Source organism: Chrysochloris asiatica, unplaced genomic scaffold (assembly GCF_000296735.1).
Source record: "Chrysochloris asiatica unplaced genomic scaffold, ChrAsi1.0 scaffold00004, whole genome shotgun sequence".
In the NCBI taxonomy this organism is placed as follows: domain Eukaryota; kingdom Metazoa; phylum Chordata; class Mammalia; order Afrosoricida; family Chrysochloridae; genus Chrysochloris; species Chrysochloris asiatica.
The window spans coordinates 15,290,603-15,297,238 of NW_006408522.1; the positions used below are offsets into that span (position 1 = coordinate 15,290,603).

At 41.7% G+C, this 6,636-nt stretch overlaps 1 pseudogene; it reads right to left on the bottom strand.

Annotated features, from left to right (window-relative positions):
- LOC102840497 overlaps positions 1-6,384 on the bottom strand; it is a 66,433-nt pseudogene extending 60,049 nt beyond the window's left edge.
- Positions 6,385-6,636: the final 252 nt, after the last annotated feature.

Below are 6,636 nucleotides of genomic sequence, written 5' to 3' on the forward strand. Positions count from 1 at the left end.
AACAACAACAACAACCCTCACTGCAGCTGTCTTGGCCGTGGTCCTGGCTGTCTAGTCTGTAGATGGAGTTTGGTTTCTTTACTGAAGCACGGTCTTTGTGAAGTTCACTGGAATTTTTGAAATCAGTAATGTCTGAATTTGGCTCTACTCCCAACCTAAGGTTTTTGATTATGTATGATGAGGTGCATACAGATTCTTAGAATTCCAGACAAGTCACCACATGTCATAATAACTGCAATAAAAGTTATTGATGGATTAACTGAAGAATCGAATAAATTGAAGATGGGTCTTAGTGTTTTGTTCTGAGCTACTGAGTAAATGGTGGTATTTTCTGAGCTTGAGAAGACTGAGTGAGAAGTAGGTTGGCGGGGGAGGTTGAACAGAAATGTTCTGGTTTGAAACTCAAGCTCTTCCATCATATCCCATTTTAAACCTTTCAGCAATCCTGTTTTCTACCTAGAAAATGTGTCTTGATTCCAACACCTCTCACTAATCCACCATCACCCTATATCAGTCCAGGAACAACCAGGAAAACAAAAACCATTTAAAACTTGGTGGTGGTGGTGGTTAAGTGCCATTGAGTCGGTTCCAACTCATAGCAACCCTGTATAGCACTTCTGATGAGTGTCTGGTGGGTTTGAAATTTCGAGCTTGCAGTTAGCAGTCCGGTGCTTATCCTACAGTGCTACATACCAGGGAATTTAATACAGAGAATTGGCTATAAGAAATACAGTAGTAGTATATGTAGTCAAATGGAATGGTGAGGCAAACTAATGATTAACAGCAATAGGAAGCTGCAATCGTTGTTAGGCTTGGAGGACAGAAGGAGGAAGAGGAGTTATGCTCAACCATGGGAAGCTGGATCCCTGGTGATCCCAGCAGAAGCTAGTGCTTTGCTTTCTCAGTAAGAAGTGCTACCTGAGGCAAAGCTAGAGAGGGAGAAAATGACCTGTCTTCTTCCTGCCAATCTCTAAATAGTCCCTAAATCTGGCAAGACATCAGTTGACAAGGAGCCTAGAAAATGTAGCCTGTAGGCACCAGCCAGCTGAGCAGAACAAGGGAAGGCAGAAGAATGGGTGACAGCAAGCAGATCTAGCTTGTTGTTGTTTTTGTTAAGTGCTGTCAAGTCGGTTCCAACTCAGAGTGACCCTGTTAGGGTTTCCAAGGAGCAGCTGGTGAATTTGAATTACCGACCTTGTGATTTCTTCACTGGGCTATTCCAAGTCTTCTAACTTTCCACCCTACAATTAGGGTATGTTTGGAGTCCTGGTGTGGCACTGTAGGATAAAGCACTGGACCGAAAAGCTAGCTTGAATCACAAGGTCTGCAGTTCAAATTCACCAACTGCTCCTTGGAAACAAGGTAGCTATGTGTTAGAACTGACTCAACAGCACTTAACAACAGCACTAAGGCTGCTATAACAAACAGACTCAACAGTACATTGGCTTATGACCTGAATAAAAACACCTCCCTCAGAGTTTGATGAGCTGGTTGCCATTTACAGTAATTCGGAGAACAGGGTTGCTTCTAAGTCATTGCTTCTCTATCACCTTGGATAATAATCTTCAATAACACAACCAGGTCACTACTGCGTTTGACTTGTGGTTTTCAGGAATGTTAAACAATGGACAAGGGCAAGAAATACCTTCTCATTCCAGTGATTTTGACATTTCACACATCATTTTAGTCACTGGCACATACACACAGGTTTGAGGAAGATTGAGAAATGTCCCTTCAACTGAGCATTCAAGAAAATGAGATTGATAAACAAACTGTGGAACATACACACAATGGAATACTATGCTACCTTGAAGAACAACAAGGAAGCTCCAAGCCACTGCATAACGTGGATGAACCTTGAGGGCATTATGTTGAGTGAAATTAGTCAGGCACAAAAAGAGAAATACTGCATAGGACCACTACTGTAAAAGACTAAGGGAAAGAACCCATACTAAAGGGGGGTGGAGGGGATTCTTTGTTGATTGTTGGGATGTTGGGGGTGGGTGAGGGGAGGGAGGGGTAGGTGGAGCACACGGCAGGAATTAGACACAGGATAGTTTGGGTGATAGGGAGGGGGCAATATACAAGTAGGGAGAGGGGAATGGAAGAACAAAGCAGATGGGAGAACAATTAGATAAATCTCAATGGGCTAAGTGGGACAGAGATAAATAATGATATATGCACAACCTGGGAACAACAGGGTTCTGGGATACAGATATTGAACTATGGTTGGAATGGGGAAAAGGGGGGAATAATGTTAAGATGCATGGCTGTCTTTTGATCAGTGTTCAATCATTTCAGGCAGTAGCATATGATCAAGGGTCAAGAACCATGCATAGGGTTGCTATGGGTCTAGAACCGACTCAACGGACCTAATAACACCACCACACTTTAGTAGTCACCCCCAACCCCGAATTTCCCCTAATCTTTCCTGTCATAGACAACAATGAATGTTGTAGCATGTGTCTGTACTTCATTCTTTTTTATGGATTCATAATATTCCATTGTATGCATATACCACATTTTATTTGTCCATCTTTCAGTTGAGGACATTTGGGTTGTTTCCACTTTTGGGGCATTTGTTGTTGTTGTTGTTAATAAATGCTGTCAAATCAGTTCTGACTCAAAGCAACCCTGTTAGGGTTTCTAAGGAGCAAATGGTGGGTTTAAACTGCTGACCTTGTGGATCGCAGTCCAGTGATGATCCTACAGCATCACACACTGATAATAATATTAAACACGTTTTCATGTCCTTATTGGCTATTGATATATCGTCTATGGCGAAAAGTCTATTTACATTCTTTGCTCATTTTAAAAAATAATTTCTGTTGTTATGAATATACACAGCAGAACATATACTAGTTCAACGGAACCTACATGATACTGAAAGCATTCGAGTTGTGCAATTATTCTCACTTTCCTCTTCTGAACTGTCTCTTCCCTGTTAACATATAGCATACAGTGACAGAGAACTTCCAGAGGGTCAAGCTGGATTCAGAAGAGGATGTGGAACAAGCGATATCATTACTGATGTCCAATGGATCTTGACTGAAAACAGAGAATACCAGAAAGATGTTTACCTGTGCTTTATTGACTATGCAAAGGTTTTCAGTTGTGTGGATCATGAAGATATATATGGGCAACATTGTGGACAGTAAATAAGGAAGACATAGAATTGATACATTTGAGTATTCCAGAACAATTAATTGTGTGTGCTCATGAGGAACCTGTAAATAGGCCAAGAAGCAGTTGTTAGAACAGAGCAAGGGAACACCAAATGGTTTAAAATGAGGAAAGGTGTGCATCAGGGTTGCACTCTTTCACCATACTTATTTAATTTATATGATGAACAAATAATCTGAGAAGTTGCATTATACGAAGAAAAACAAGGCATCAGGACTGGAACAAGACTCATTTAAAACCTGCAATATGAAGATGATACAACCTTGCTTGCTGAAAGTGAAGAGTACTTACAATGCTTTCTGATGAAGATCAAAGACCACAGCCTTCGATATGTGTTGCACCTCAGTGTAAAGAAAACAAAAATCCTCACCATTGGACTAATCAATAACAGGCATATAAATGGAGAAAAAATTGAAGTTGTCAATGACTTCATTTTGCTCAGATTAGCCATCAATACTCATGGAATCAGTAGTCAAGAAATTAAATGAACTATTGCATTGGGCAAATCTGCTACACAAGACCTCTTTAAAGTGTTGAAGACTCAAGATGTCAGTTTGAGGACTAAGGTGCACCTGACTCAAGCCATTGTGCTTTTCAATAACCTCATATGCATGTGAAAGTTGGACAGTAAATAAGGAAGACATAGAATTGATGCATTTGAGTTATGGTGTTGGAGGAGAATATTGAAAATACCATAGACTGCCAAAAGAATAAACACATCTGTGTTGGAAGAAGTACAGCCTGAGAGCTTCTTGGAAGCCAGGATGGCCAGACTTTATCTCTTATACTTCAGACAAATTATCAGTAGGAATCAGTCACTGGAGAAGGAGATTATGTTTGGTAAAGTGGATAATCAGAGAAAAAGAGGAAGACCCTCCCGCAACGAGATAGATTGGCATGGTGTGGCAGTGATGGGCTCAGGCGTAGCAGTGGTTTGTTCTGTTGTGCACTGGACAGCTATTAGTTGGTGTCAACTCGATGGCACCTAACAACAACAACAACAGCAAAGTGGAAGATGGAGAGAAAAGGGAAGAACCTTCAATGAGATGGATCAGCACAGTGGCAGCAGCAATGGGCTCAAGTGTAGCAATGATTCTGAGGTTGGTACTTCTCTGGGTAGTGTTTCATTTTGTTGTGCACATGGGCACGATAAGTTGGTATCAACCTGATGGCACCTAACAACAGAGTTACCTCCGGTAGAAGCATCTGTGTCTTTTAGGTGAGAGACAAAGCCATAGTTGGCACTCTTGGAAGACAATGTCAGCAAAGTATATTCCTTTTCCAAATAAATAGAATGCGGTGGGAACCTCAGATGAGGCAATTCAAAGCCTGTGGCTCAAGCTTCCCATCCAATTATTTAGCCTGGAGCTATGCCACAGCAGCATACTGTTATGAAGGCCTTCTGAAGGCTTCCTTATCATCCTCCTTCTCTACTTTAGATGTGTCTGGCAGATCATGATATGGTCAGTGTGTGGGAGCATAGGTAGACTGTTGTTATTATTGTTAGGTGCCATTGAGTTCATTATGACCCATAGCAACCCTGTATAGGGTTTTCAAGGAGCTGCTGGTAAGCTTGAACCACCAACCTTGCAGTTCAAAATGACCTAGCAGTCTAGCACATTAACCTGCAGTGCCACACCAGGACTGGAAAATCACTTTGAACTCATAACTTGCATAGTCTAGAGGGTGCAAAGCACAAGGTAGATTGCTATATTGTTGGTCCAGTGGGTATTCTGGACTTTGCAGTTGTTTTCACCAGTTTAATGGTAATTTCAATGTCTCCAAATGCCTCTAATAATTGTACTTTTTTTCTGACCACTCTTTCTCTGTTTGGAGTTTTGGAGGAATACAGAGTTCAGTCATGTAGGAACCTTGTATAGAATTCATTGCATGCTTCTGTGAGAGCTTGTCCATACCCACCATCCCAAATACAAACCTCAATTTTTCAAAAGAGACTGGTGTTGCTGTTGTTAAGTGCCATCAGGTCAGTTCCAACTCAGAGTGACCCTGTGTAGGGTTTCTGATGAATAGTTGGTGAACCACTGACCTTGTGGTTCAAACAGTACCACACCAGGTCTCCAAAGAGACTGCTAATCTGCCTTAATTTGGGCTACTATCAGCTTTTCAAGTGGGGCTTTCTGGATATCATACTTCATTTCTATCATCATTTATCCCATGGCCTGGATATTACAAATCAACATTAACAGCTTCCGCATCCAAAGATCCAGCTGCAACTCTGATTCCAAGGAGGATTTAAGAGATTCCTCATTTTTGTGACCATGTATTGGTGGCATAATCCAGCTATAGTTGTTGGTTGTGGTTGTGTTCCATTCAGTCAGTTCCAACTCATAGCGACACTATCTAGGGCTTCTGAGGCTGTAATCTTTATGGAAGCAGAAAGCCTCATTTTTATCCCATGGAGCTACTGGTGGATTTGAACTTCTTATCTTGTGATCAGCAGCCCAACATGTAACCCATAACACATGTAACCCAAATCATGTGCTGTTGTAGTTGTAGTTAGGTGCTGTTGAATCGGTACTGACTCATAGCGACCTTATGCACAACAGAACAAAACACTGCCTAGTCCTGTACCAACATCACAATTATTGCTATGGTTGAGCCCATTATTGCTGCCACTGTGCCAATCCATCTTGTTGGGGGTCTTCCTCTTTTTCGCTGACCTTTACCAAGCATTATGTCCTTCTCCATCTGTAGTGTATCATATTTTCCAGGTACTTTTTATGATCCTCCCAATTATATTTCGTTTTGTCAACAATTTTCTTCAGAACAATTCTCTTGGCCTTGGTAAGATCCCCTAAACAAGCCACCACACTCTGTTGCCCACTTTCCCAATACAGCCTCATCTCATCCAAACAATGACGTTTCTCTATCATCTTCTAACAGCTCAATCAGATAAAACTTGTTGAACTGGAGACTGGTCTGATTTAGGAAGACATCATAGGTATCATTTCCTTCATAGCATACCTGGGCCTTCCCCACTTTGTGCACTCTGGGTCTACCGAAGCTTTGCCTTTTAACAGTAAGGTCTTCACAGATTATTCCTTGTCTTCTGTCTTGTCATAATCATCATCCTTTCCTCCAATCACAGGTCTCTTTTTCACCCCTTACGTTGGGCATCTTCTAGTTTTCTCTGACCACAAGAGACTCTTCTGGGGCTGTGTTTTCATAATCAACTCTCATGTTGTTGTAGTTGCTGCTAAGTGCCTTGGAGTGTTCCAACTCATTGCAACCCTTTATAAGGTTTCTGAGGAGTTTCCAGTGAGCTTGAACCACTAATCTTCATTTAATGCTACAGTAGCTCACTGTACAGGGTCACTATGAGTCGGAACCAACTCCACAGTACATAACCACCAACCAGCTCACTCGAGGCAGCTACTTGTCTTTGAGGTCAGCCCACCCACCTACCACCCCCAACAGAGCTGCCATGGAGCC